The sequence below is a fragment of the Anser brachyrhynchus genome, assembly GCF_964034855.1.
Source record: "Anser brachyrhynchus genome assembly, chromosome: 1".
NCBI classification, from domain to species: domain Eukaryota; kingdom Metazoa; phylum Chordata; class Aves; order Anseriformes; family Anatidae; genus Anser; species Anser brachyrhynchus.
In genome coordinates, this window is record NC_137694.1 from 104,043,493 (window position 1) to 104,056,011 (window position 12,519).

General features: G+C 46.6%; 1 gene segment (V, D, J or C); it reads right to left on the reverse strand.

The window, feature by feature from the left end:
• The window catches only part of LOC308188468 (T-cell receptor beta-1 chain C region-like), a 28,944-nt gene extending 18,533 nt beyond the window's left edge, over positions 1–10,411 (reverse strand). Inside the window, exons 1-2 of the C gene segment in view lie at positions 10,278–10,411; positions 9,672–9,830 (exon numbers count right to left, since the gene is read on the reverse strand).
• Positions 10,412–12,519: the final 2,108 nt, after the last annotated feature.

A 12,519-nucleotide genomic window follows, 5' to 3' on the forward strand; every position in this document is an offset into this window, starting at 1 on the left:
GGAAGGGTAGTAAGAGAGCAGTTGTGGTGGAGTTCAGATTGCCAGCAAGGTAAAGCCACCACAGGAAAACATTAAATGTTTGTAGATTCTTCTTCCTAGAAGAATCTTGGAACATTTTGTAGCCTCATCTTCAGGAGTCTTTCAGTCCATTGTGTACAACCATTTTGGAGTAGAAGATGCTTTCTGTTTATCAGCATGTTGTCAGGTGCTATACGTCTACTTAAAACATCTGAAAGAGTGTGGTGAACACACAGGCGACAACATACTCCTACTGGAGAAAACAGCAGGCGAACACGAACGCTCACCATCACGCCCGGCCCCCAGCCATATGACTAAACTTCTCCTGGTGCAGAATCCCTGAGAGCTGTACTTGGGAAATGAAGGCAACCTCTTCCTAGGACTAGTTTTCTTAATGTACCAGTGCTATGACCTAGTGAGGCTATTTTACTAATTGGGGCTGCTGTCTATACCATTTTCGCCAGTTAACTGAGTGTGCTGGGCTTCCTTAGTTTTCCTGGAACAGTCAAAGGAACAGAGATTTTCTGGGTTCTGATTTTAAAACCCCCTTACCCCAACTGGCGCTGGGAAAGTGCATGAAAAACCTGTAAAAGTGGACCACGTAGCTGTCTTAAAAATGCTTAACAAATACTGTTTTCACTTAGAGAGGCTTGTGCTCTGTCAGATGCTTAGTAGTTGAGATGCCTCTGAGAAGAGTAATGGTTGCCTGAGTCATGGAACAGCACAATATACAAATGGTAACAGAGCATAGCTTTGTGTCCTATTGTTCTGGAAGCTGTTGTTGAACTCCTTCTCAGAATCTGCCCTCACATCCTTTTTTTCAGAAAAAGCCTGGCATCCTTCCCTTCAGACTGTTTGCACCAGGTGACAAAGGAACTATTGAAAGTCACAGTCTTTCCCTCCCTGACCACTGCAAGTGGAGACTGTTTAATATCTTTGCCTGGTATGTTAGGGGAGAAAAGAAAATGGAGGACCATGGGGAGGATGAGATAAAATGGGGGGAAATAAACTTTTATGTCAGCAGGCAGAGTGCATTCTCAGCTATGAGGGACAGGCATGTGGAGAAGAGTAGTTTGGAAACAGTCCCAGACCTCTGTCACTGTCTACCCACATGTGTCAGGGCCTCCAGCGGGTAAAGAAGAAATTCCACTTTCCAGATGATATGTCAGACTTGATTTTCAAATTGTTGGAATGTCCTCACAGGCGCTCCCCTCTTCCGTGGCTGGAATACCACTTACGTCACTAGTGAACAGTGCCATGAAGAGATAGCCAGCAAAGTTGTTCCCTTTTTTGCTGACCGCATCTGACTGGGACAGAACTTTTCACACAGCAGCCTTTGTAGTGCTCTGCGTTGTACTTGTAGCTAGACCAGTGTTGGTATCGCACCAATGTTTTGGCTATTGCTGCACAGTGCTTGCACAGCATGAAGGCTCTATCTCCAGCTCTGCCCCCTTACTGCCACTAAAGGTCAGTAAGCTGGGGGTGGGCAAGACTAAACTGACCAAAGGGATATTCCATTCTATATGGCATCATGCTCAGCAATAGAAGCTGGGGGGAAGAGGCAAGGAAAGAAAGAAGAGGGTACTTTTGTTGTGAAAGCATTCGTCTTCCTGAACGGCCACTACATGTATTGAGGCCCTGCTTCCCGGAAGTGTCTGAACATCCCTTGCTGATGGGGAGTAAAGAACTGTTGTTCTCTCCTTTTGCTTCTGCACAGCCTTTGCTTTATGTTCATTAAACTGCTCTTACCTCAAATCTGCAAGTTTTTTCCTCTATCATTTTCTCCCCACTCTGCCCTGCTGAGGAGTGGGAGTTAGAGAGTGGTTGTGTGGTACTTAGCTGTCTATCAGTGTTAAACCACAACAGTCCTTTCTGGTGCCCAGCACACAGGACAACTTGAGATAAGAATGATAACTAGGAGAGGTAACAAGCAAAGCATGGACTGGATATTGCCAGAGAGTGTAATAATTCTGGGGAATTTGTGTTCTAGTTGTGATGCAGGGATGAGGGGTGGAGTGTTCTGATTTGTCCATCAAGCTTGGTCGGAGGAGGGAGAAGAGACAGCCCACCTTTGATACCCTTGTTAGCGAGCCTTTAAAAGAAAAGCCAAGCATTCATGTGGCTGTTAAGTGTTGCTTAGCCTTTCTGCAAGACAGGCAGAGTTCTGACGTCATTGACAAAAATGTGGGACTGCCTGCAGACCAAAAAATTGCTCTCTGAATGTTGTACTGTCAGTCATTTCATCATTCTGCATTGGAGCTATCAGGCATGGACCTAGGGTGTATTTGCTTCATGAATGGTTTGCCAACTCATTTACACCTCTGGATATGACTTGGGACATCTTGCCAGAGCTAGTACATTTACATTCTAGTAAATGTAATCATACAGCATTCCATTCTCGAGAGATCTTCTCAGTACGTGACAGATGATTATACCTCACAACTCAGAACTTCTGTCGGACAGAAGCAAAGATAGCGGAGGCACAAAACAAATGTGCTTAGTCACATCTTAGTTTCTTCAGTTTTCCGGTCAGCGAAGCATATTCCCTACAGTGTAACCTTCCTGGGAGCACTTCCTAATTCACTTCCGAATAAAAGAAAGGAAGGTATCTCTGCCAGCCTTTTTTTCCTGAAAGCAAAAGCTGTGACTAGACATCACCTCATGATCAGTCTGACTTTTCTAGTCTGCCAAGTGTGTCCTAGCTAACTGAGGTTTTCATTTTTTCCTCCCTTTTTGTTGTTATCCCTCGTGAATTTGCCAGGAGCTCTAGAGAGATTCATACCTGTCCCTTAGCTTTCAAAGATTTTTAGAAAGTGCATGCTCTTTCTGTATGAGCAGTGTACATCTCAGCGGAATTGGTAGTGGATATTCCCCGTCTCTCTTTTTTGCCCCTGCTTTTTAAAGAAGGAAACCGAAATGACCTGAAAAGCTATATTTTCTTCCCAGAGGGGAAGAAAATATATTGTATGTGATGTGTGAAAGCTTTGTATGCTCTCCAGTGTCCCTGACAAGTAGGGATATGACCATGGCGCCTGTCCAGTGAGTAGATATGGGGCCTGAGAATTTTCTGAGGAGCAGATAGATGAGTGTTCCTTAGGAGCAAGGAACGGTGTGCTACACTCCTTGCTGAACAACTCCCGAAGTAAGAACATTGGCTACCAGGGTGTGCAAGGCCCTTTCAGAAATGTCTTTTTTGGATTGCATTAAGTCAGGGTAACAAAGAAAGTTAGCCTCCTCAGAGCCTTCCCTATGCCCAGGGCAGGACTACAATTATCATAAGTGTCTGTCATGCGTCTGTATTTCCCTAGTCAAGAAGAGCGTAGCTTATTTTAGAGCAGAGCCTGGAAGCAAAGTAAAATTTATGCAGCTTGGTTGATCCTGGCATGACAGTGAGTGAGCCATCCTGGCACTACAGAAGTCTCTCAGAAATTGTGGTAAAGCGGGGTAGTTTAACACATGTAGTTTAACAAAAGCAAGTGCCGGGTTCTGCACGTGGGACAGGGCAACCCTGGCTATACGTACAGACTGGGTGACGAGACGCCGGAGAGCAGTCCCGCAGAGAGGGATCTGGGGGTTATGGTTGACAGCAAGTTGAACATGAGCCGGCAGTGTGCCCTGGCAGCCAGGAGGGCCAACCATATCCTGGGGTGCATCAAGCACGGTGTTGCTAGTCGGTTGAGAGAAGTGATTGTCCGGCTCTACTCTGCACTGGTGTGGCCTCACCTCGAGTACTGTGTGCACTTCTGGGCACCACAGTACAAGAAGGACGTTAACCTGTTGGAGAGTGTCCAGAGGAGGGCGACGAAGATGGTGAAGGGCCTAGAGGGGAAGACATATGAGGAGCAGCTGAGGTCACTTGGCCTGTTCAGCCTGGAGAAGAGGAGGCTGAGCGGGAACCTCATCGTAGTCTACAACTTCCTCGTGAGGGGGAGTGGAGAGGCAGGTGACCTATTCTCCCTTAGCTTTCAAACATTTGTAGAAAGGACATGCTCTGTCTGTGAGAGCGGTGTACATCTCAGCAGAATTGGTAGTGGATATTCCCCATCTCTCTTTTTTAACCCTGCTTTTTAAAGAAGGAAACAGAGTGACTTGAAAAATGAATTGACTTGAATATTGTATGTGATGTGTGAAAGCTTTGTATGCTCTCCAGTGGCCCTATGGCCCTTTGGCACTTAGCATATGAGAAGTAGGGGTATGACCATGGCGCCTGTCCAGTCCCTGGCAGTTCTTGCCACTGCAGGTTTTGTCAGGAGAAACTGTTCCTTACCTGTGCTTCAACGAGGCTGGGCCCTGTGCTGGACGTTTCAGCATTACAGTTTCAGTGGCTTGTCAAAAAATTGTAGACAATCTAGAAGATTTGTCTGAGTACCTTCAAAGCCTTTTGTGTTTTTCCTTGCAGTTCAGTTGTGCTTTCAAAGTCAATAGAGCTGTTAGCCAATGAGTTTGAACAAATTTTACATGCTTTAGTATCCTTTCATGATTTTTGACTAAGATTATCCTCCGATGCACGTTTTTAGCTTTTTAGCTTTTACTGGAGTGGGGAAAAGAGCCATGCTGGAGCAGGGAAAGAGTGAGGGCGGATTTGCCAAGACAAAGCGTAACCACATTCCCATTTGCCCGCGCTGCTTGGGGAGAAGAGGTAGAAAAAAATTGAATGAGGGAAAGGTGTTTTCAGCTTGCTTTTAGTTCCCACTGCTCTAGTTAGTAATTCATTGGCAATAACTTGCATTAATGCCACTTATACTGAGTCTGTTTTGTCCATGACTGTACTTGGTGAGTGATTTTTCTGCACTTATCTCAAACTACAGGCTTTTATTTTATTTATTTTTTATTATTTTTTTTTCTGTCATATTTTCTCCCCATGTTTTGTTTAGTAGGGGGAGTGAAAGCGTGGCAGTGTGGTGCTTACCTACCTATTGGTGTTACACTACCACACTCTTTTCTGGCACCCGTGTGCCCCAAACTCATGACCCAGAGTCTCATGTTCTATGTGCTGTCTGGTAAGTGCAACCGAAATCTGCAGAGAACCCAGATGTGAGGACACTTTTTTTACTTCTCTCACTGCTGACATTTCTACATATTGTTTTTCTCACACAGAAGGAGCGAGGGAATTACAGAACTGTGAGGACTAACTGGGGCCTGAGGGTCAACAGAACAATGTGCCTTGTGGTTCCTCTATTTTACTGAGGAAAAAAAGTCTGCTGGGATCAAGTGCAATGTATTTGGGTGCACATACAAAGGCAAGAAAAGCTCTCGGCAACCTGGGATGACAGGAAAATAAGCGATCAACAGGCAGGAGCACTTATCTAAAAGGCTCCAAGAATGAGACAGAACACAGGATCTTGGTCAGTCCAACTTCTCAAAACTTCCTATGCTTCCAAGACACAGGACTTGGAAGAAGAGTTAAGAAAAGAAATGAGAAACAAATTATGGTATTTTCTTGAAAAGCCAATGTATCTCCTGTGGAAGGGTAGAGGGAAGAATTGTGACTCAGAAATAACACTCTTCTGGAATAACAAGGAATACTTCTTTATATTTTTTCCATGTCATGGAAAAAGAAAAGTGAGAAACATCAGTTTTCAAGAAGCATAAATTACAACACTTTTGTTAGCCCACGGATTACTGCTAAAATGTCTGTTGTTCAATATAGTTTTCAGTGATTTGGAAAGGAAGATGATAAGGTACCTGAGGAGATCTCAAATTGTCCGAGAAAAATCTAAATGCCACAGATGAAATTGGAAAAATAATTGAGAAAAAATAAATAGCAGAATCCTGGAGCAAATGTCTTAAGATCAAAAAATAGCATTGGGGGGAGGAAAGAGAGAGGTAGGTAAAGAGAGGGAAGGGGGCAGAGGGTGGGGAGGGGGAGGAGAAATGACACAGAGACAAAAGGGGAAACTTTTATAGGAGAAATAAGGTTAGTAGTGTCAGAAAGCCTGTCCCCGGACAACTGGTGTCAACTATCTATATATTCTGTAGGCATAGATATGTCTGCAACTTTGTCATGATAAAAGAGCCTTGATATAACAGACTCCAGAGGCAACTCATTCTCGGGGCCACCTGCACTTTGTTACTGGGAAGTGCTTCAGGCATAGGTACATTATTACATAGCCGCATCAGATGGAAAAAGATATCCCCGTCTGAATGGACTGTTCTAGTTTCTCTTGAGTCTCATATGTGCTTAATGTAGAACTTTTCTCCTGTCTGCCTCAAAAACAAAACAAAACAAAACAAACAAAGAAAAAACAAAAACAAACAAAGTAACTAACAAAAAGGATACAATAATTATCTTCCACTCAGAGATTACTAGTAAGAAGAAAGAGAAAACATTGTGATGCTTATGGGATGTGTTGGCTATACCAGCAAAAACAAGATGGACACCATAGAAATTCTGTGTCTCTCTCTGCAGAGACACAAAGAGACTCGGTGTATCTCTGTGCTGTGTCTGGTTAGTGAGTTCAACACCCTTTCCTCTCTTATACTGACAGAAAGACATGATCCCCTGCAGCCATGTAATGTAATTACATTATTACTCAGCCCTGGACATTCTCCAGGGCCTCGATGTTTTTCTTGTAGTGAGGGTCTCAAAACTGAAGACAGTACTCAAGGTGCGGCCTCACCAGAGCAGAGTACAGGAGGAGGATCACCTCCCTGGTCATTCTGGCTACACCGTTCCTGATACAAGCCGGGATGTCACTGGCTTTCATGGCCACCTGGGAACACTGCTGGCTCTTGTTCAGATGAGCGTTGACCAACTCCCCAGATCCTTTTCCTCTGCACAGCTTTTGAGCCACTCTGCCCCAAACCTATACAGTTGCATGGTGGTGTTGTGGCCAAAGTGCAAGCACTTAGCCATGTTGAACCTCATCCCATTGGCCTCTGCCCATCGACCCATGCTGTCCAGGTCCCTCTGCAGAGCCTCCCATCCCTCCAGCAGATCAACACTTCCCCCCACCTTGGTGTCATCTGCAAACTTACTGAGGGTGCACTCAATTCCCTCATCCAAATCATCAATAAAGATATTAAAGAGGATGGGCCCCAACACTGATCCCTGGGAAACACCATTCATGTCTGGTTGTCAGCTGAAATTCACTTCATTCACCACCACTCTTTGGGCCCAGCCATCCAGCCAGTCTTTAACCCAGCAAAGAGTATACCTGTTCAAGCCATGGGCTGCCAGCTTCTCCAGGAGGATACTATGGCAGACCATGTGAAAGGCTTTGCTGAAGTCTAGGTAAACTACATCAACAGCCTTCCTGTCATCCACCTGGTGGGTTATCTGGTCATAGAAGGAGATGAGGTTTGTCAGGCAGGACTTGCCTTTCATGAACCCGTGCTGACTGGGCCTGATCCCCCATTTGTCCCTCATACGCTGCGTGATTGCACCCAAGATGATTTGTTCCATAACCTTCCCTGGCACTGAAGTCAGGCTGACAGGCCTGTGTTTCCCCGGATCCTCCTTATGACCCTGCTTACAGATGGGCATCACATTAGTAAGTTCCTTCATTGAAGAAGGCAGTGATTTTAGTCAAGCATGACTTTTCTTCCATAAATCCTTATCAACTACTCCATGGCACTTTCTTGGCCCTCATGAATTTGCAAATACATTCCAGAAAATATGCTCCATCACCTTCCCAGGGACTGAGGGAAGGTTGACTGGGAAGTTTGACTGGCCTGTAGTTCCCCAGGTCCTCCTTCTTGCTCTTCTTAAAGATCAGTGTGGTACCTGCTCTCCTCCAGTCTTCAGGAACCTTTCCCACTCATCACAGTTGCTCAAAGATCAAGAGTGACCTTGCAGTGATAGCCAGATCTCTCAGCACTTGGTGCTATCTATCAGGCCATGTGAACTTATGTACATCCAATTTGCCTAACTGCTCCCTGACGTGGTCCTCCTCCACTGAGGATGAGTCTTCCTGGTTCCAGACTTCCCATCTAGTCTCAGGGGTCTCAAATATCTGAAAGCCTGTTTTTTTAAGTGGAAATGAAGAATGCCATGAACATGGACACCTCCTTCAGCTACTCCAACTCAAGGACCATTCCGGTTTGCCCACTGGCATCCAGCACAGTGCCTGGGGACCAGGAGTGCCTGCTCAGGTTGGGGAACATGGTTGCTGCTTTCCTTTTCTCACATGTTCAACCAGTAGCAAACCTGAGCATGTATCCCAGAAATACACAGATACACACACAGAGAGACTGGATGTTGACACACCTAGTCACACAGGCTGCCCTGGTTAAGGGCTACCTTCAACAACATTTACACACCCTCATGTCAACATAGACACAGACAACCGAGTTCCCTTCCTCCTCTCTGGCTGGTAAAGATAGAAGTTCCCTAGTGAAGGCACACGCAAAGCTCTCTCTATGTTCATAAACACACATACATTTGTGGAGCCTTAGAGTACCTGGCACAGCTCCTCTGTCCACTCAGCACTACTGCACAGATCCTGGGCACTCTTACCTGCTTCACAGTCACTCTCGCATTGGTTAGTGCAGTTTGAAGTTCACTGCAAACACACACACCCTCACACTTTTCCCTCTGGCATACCACTTTCTCAAGTCCACCTGGGAGTACCAGCACAGACCCATGGCTAGCCTAGACCTGAGGCCTCTACTACTTGTTGTCTAGTCCAGCTTAAAGTTTGCTAGCAAATACACAGGTACAGCAGGCTGGGGAGGATGCAGATACTTGGCCCTACCCTCTGCCAACAGCTGGTACTAGGAACACAGCCTGTGACCCACAGCCCCACTCCAGGTGCTGGTGTGGAAACCCCCACTCACTGATGTCAAGGCATGTGCAGGACAAGGAGGTGATCCGATATAGCCAGCATGGCTTCATCAAAGGCAAATCGTGCTTGACCAATCTGGTGGCCTTCTATGACAGAGCAACTGCATCAGTGGACAAGGCAAGACCAACCAATGTCATCTATGTGGACTTCTGTAAGGCCTCTCAGTAAAGAAGCTCTCACAGTAAAGAAGTGACATCTTTGTTTCCAGGAAGCAGCAAACTGGGGAAAGCACAGGCATGAGCTGGAAGGCTGTGTATCCAAAATTCCAGTCCTTCCCAGTCCCTTTAGCAAGAGTATGGAGTTAGATAGGCCAGGAAGGAAAAAAAAAAAAAAAAAAAGTTAGGAAAGAGAGTTGTCAAATGGACAGGGAAAGTAGGGAGGTTTGATAAGAGAAGCCAGAAAAGTAGACTGAAATGAGAGTAAGTCTATGGAGTGAGGATTGAGGAGAGTTGGAAAGAAGGTGGGGAGAGAAAAGGAGGCAGAGAGGGTTAGATCAATTGTCAGAGGTTAATATAATGTAAATGAGAGCAAACAAAGAGGGAGGCAGGGAGTGGAGAGGGAAGGAGAGAAAGAAGGAAAGAGTCTGAGGAGGAAAGGAAGGCTAGGGAGCAGAGACAGTAACGAGTACAAAGGTATTGCCCTGCCTTGTGCCGTGTAGAGGAGGACGATAGTCATTCTCTTTTGTGCAGGGAGAGGTTTGTGTTCAGGTCCCTCATCAACCTACCCACTGTGTTTCACTTTCAGCACAGTAATACATGCCAGAGTCACTGAGAAAGGCACCCTCAATCGAGAGGGTCATCCCATCTCCTTGTATCTCACTGCTCTTGAGGTGGCTTTGGAATTCCGCTTCAACATTTGCTTTGCTACCTTTTATTGCAGTAGCCACTAGGATCAGCCCAGAGTCATTCCCCAAAGGCCTCTTGTACCAGTACATCATTGTATAGGAGGACTTCATTTTGGAGCAGCTCAGATTCACGGATTGTCCTTGCCATATGGCTGTGTCTGGGGACTGTTCCAGAGCCAACACTGGAAGGGAAAAAGAGAAGTATTAAGGACGACGGGGAGAAATGGATTGCTGGAGAGATGAGGAGAGATATTCAAGCACGACATGAATTCAGACACGATGAAGAAGCATGAACTAGACATGGTGTGTCGTTAGAAAGAAGGATGAGAAGGAACAGGACAGGCTAGGGAGCAGGGGAAGGGATGGGACAGTTCTTTAGATCAGTATGTGAGTTTCCAATATCCAGGTGATAGGCAAGAAACATTGTTGGGCAGTTTGTGTCCTTAGAAGTAATACTTGGGCTCTGTGCACACAAGAAAGAAATAGACATTGCAGGAGACTCATGGATTCTTGCCCATCTTATTCAATGTCTGTCCTTACCACAGGAAGCTTTGGGAAATAGGCATCCAGCTGAGTCAAGCAGCAGGGGAACCTATGCAGGTGCTAAGGGGGTTGTTGAGTTCACTTACCCACCGGGGCCAGCAGGGCCACAAAGAAACAGCGTGAAACCATGTGAAAACACCTGTCCTTCCTGTTCCTTTCAGGGACCTGTCTTTTGTAGCTGCTCGGATGTATGTGAAAAGTATGTACTAAAGGAGGATGAGACACATGTGGGCTGGGCAGAGCAATGAGCGAGCATGAAATGTGAGAAAGGATTGGCTGGCTGAGAACCCTGGGGAATGACACATGCAATTACAGGAAAGTATAAACCCTGCAGAAATGGGAGTGGTGCAAGGGAGGCAGGCAGTGGACAGATAGGAATATGATGAGGTTTCACGTGGAGTCTGAGTGTGTGCCAGGCAGTAGAATGCTGAGAGTTGCCCTTCTCTTTTTGAAGTCCTTGAGAACTAGACGAATGAAGTTTCAAAGAGGCACAGAAGTCCCTTGCATTGTCCCACAGCTGACACGGAATAGATTTTTTGTTTGTTTGTTTGTTTATCTGATTGTTTGTTTGTTTCCTGGAGGTGTGAGGTCTCTTTTTCACTTTGGAGTACTGTGAGCACAGTAATTAATGTCAATGAGAAGCAGGACCAGCAAGGACACAACAACAGCTCAAAGTGTTTTGTCTGCTTAGGTCTCTCATGGGCTTCGCAGTGAAGGTCCTCCACCACCATTTCTCTGAAGAGCAAAACAATGCCCATAGCTTCCAGATGCTCTCCCACATGAAACAGTGAATCACTTTGCAGTGAGTTTCTCTTACTCTCTGTATCAGAGTGGGGAACGTTTCTGAAATCCACAAAGGACAGTGGGATGGAGTCCCAGCTGCCCCACACTGTCTCTCTCATCCTGGGATCAGAACGGGCAGGACACAAAGCAGGCTAGAACTCCCTTCCCTGGCTGCTTTCCCCAGACCTGTTCCCTCCACAGAGGCATTGAAGAGACAAGAGATGCTTAGAGTCCTGTGCATTTGCCCACTCCAGCCAGGCAAGTCACAACATGCTCTTGAGAGCTGGTAGTGCTCAGGCTGCTGCAGTGATCACTGTGATGGGGATGCGAGGCATAGGATGGGTCAGTGCTCCCTCCAGTCCTGGTCCCACAGAGCTGAGGAGAGGAATGGGAGAGAAAACCAAATGCCTCTGCAGAGATCAGGAAATGTCAGTGCTCTGCCGTGTGGAGCAAGAAAGAATAAAGAGTGCGGACAAAAGTGAAAGGCATGAGGGAGAGGAGGTGCTTGTGATCAGGCACAGGGCGGCTTCTCCTTCTACCTTCTTTGCTGACAGGCAGTAGCCCGAGTTCCTTCAGAGGTAGCTTCTCCCTGGGACCCGGGGCTTAGGTGGGGAGCCCTGGATGTCTCAGTTAGGTGTTGCCTCTGGGCAAGGACTTTTGGCAGCTCTGCTTCACAGGCACACTTTGTCAAATTCAGGAAGTGCTTGAGGACTGAGACCATCTCTGCAATTGTCCCCTCTGCCCTGTGAATCACCCCAGTCAGGTGGTCTTCTTTTCTGGCAGAACTGAGCTTGGCCAACAGAGGGGCACGGGGGGCACAGCTAGGATGCAGTCGGTGAGATCACTAGTGTCTTAAAAGTGGTTGGATAGTACGGTTTGCTCGTGCTTTACCAGTGACAGCTCTCTATTGCTCTACTCGCATGTTCAGGAGATGCAGAACATGCTATCCACAGCGCCCTCACGTGTTTCTGTTCAGAAGGACATCCACATGGCTCTCCCGAATGGGGCAACTCAGCTAGCTGAGACCTCCTGACAGAACCTTTCCCTCCTCCTTGAAACTGTCACGACCTTTGCCTCGGACCTCTGACTGGTAACAGGGAAAGAGAAGTAAGTGGGAACGTGCTGATGTCCCTGGTGATACTCCCCTCTCCTGATGTCAGAAAGGAAAATTCTGATGGTGTGTGCCCCAACTTCATGCTTCTCTGATGGAGAAGGGTCAGTGAAATGCATAAGGAGAACAGCATGCAGGTGCTAAGCACGAGAATCTGGATCAACAGGTGGGGACCGTGGTCTTGCACAGTTTGCTTGCATGCCATCATCTCATGTTACATCACCATGTTACAGCATGAGCTGGAGCACCCCGACCAGTCTGTACCTCCCAGTGCAAGAAGAATTTCTTAGCTTCTGTCCGTGGTGGTCTGGAGAAATATATCTGAGCATTAGCACCACTGGGGACTTCCAGTCCCTTGATGTTCAGAGACACTGGAGATAAAGAAGAGCAGGCAATTCAGAGCAGCCCTCTTGTGTTGCAGCTAGCAGCGGGGG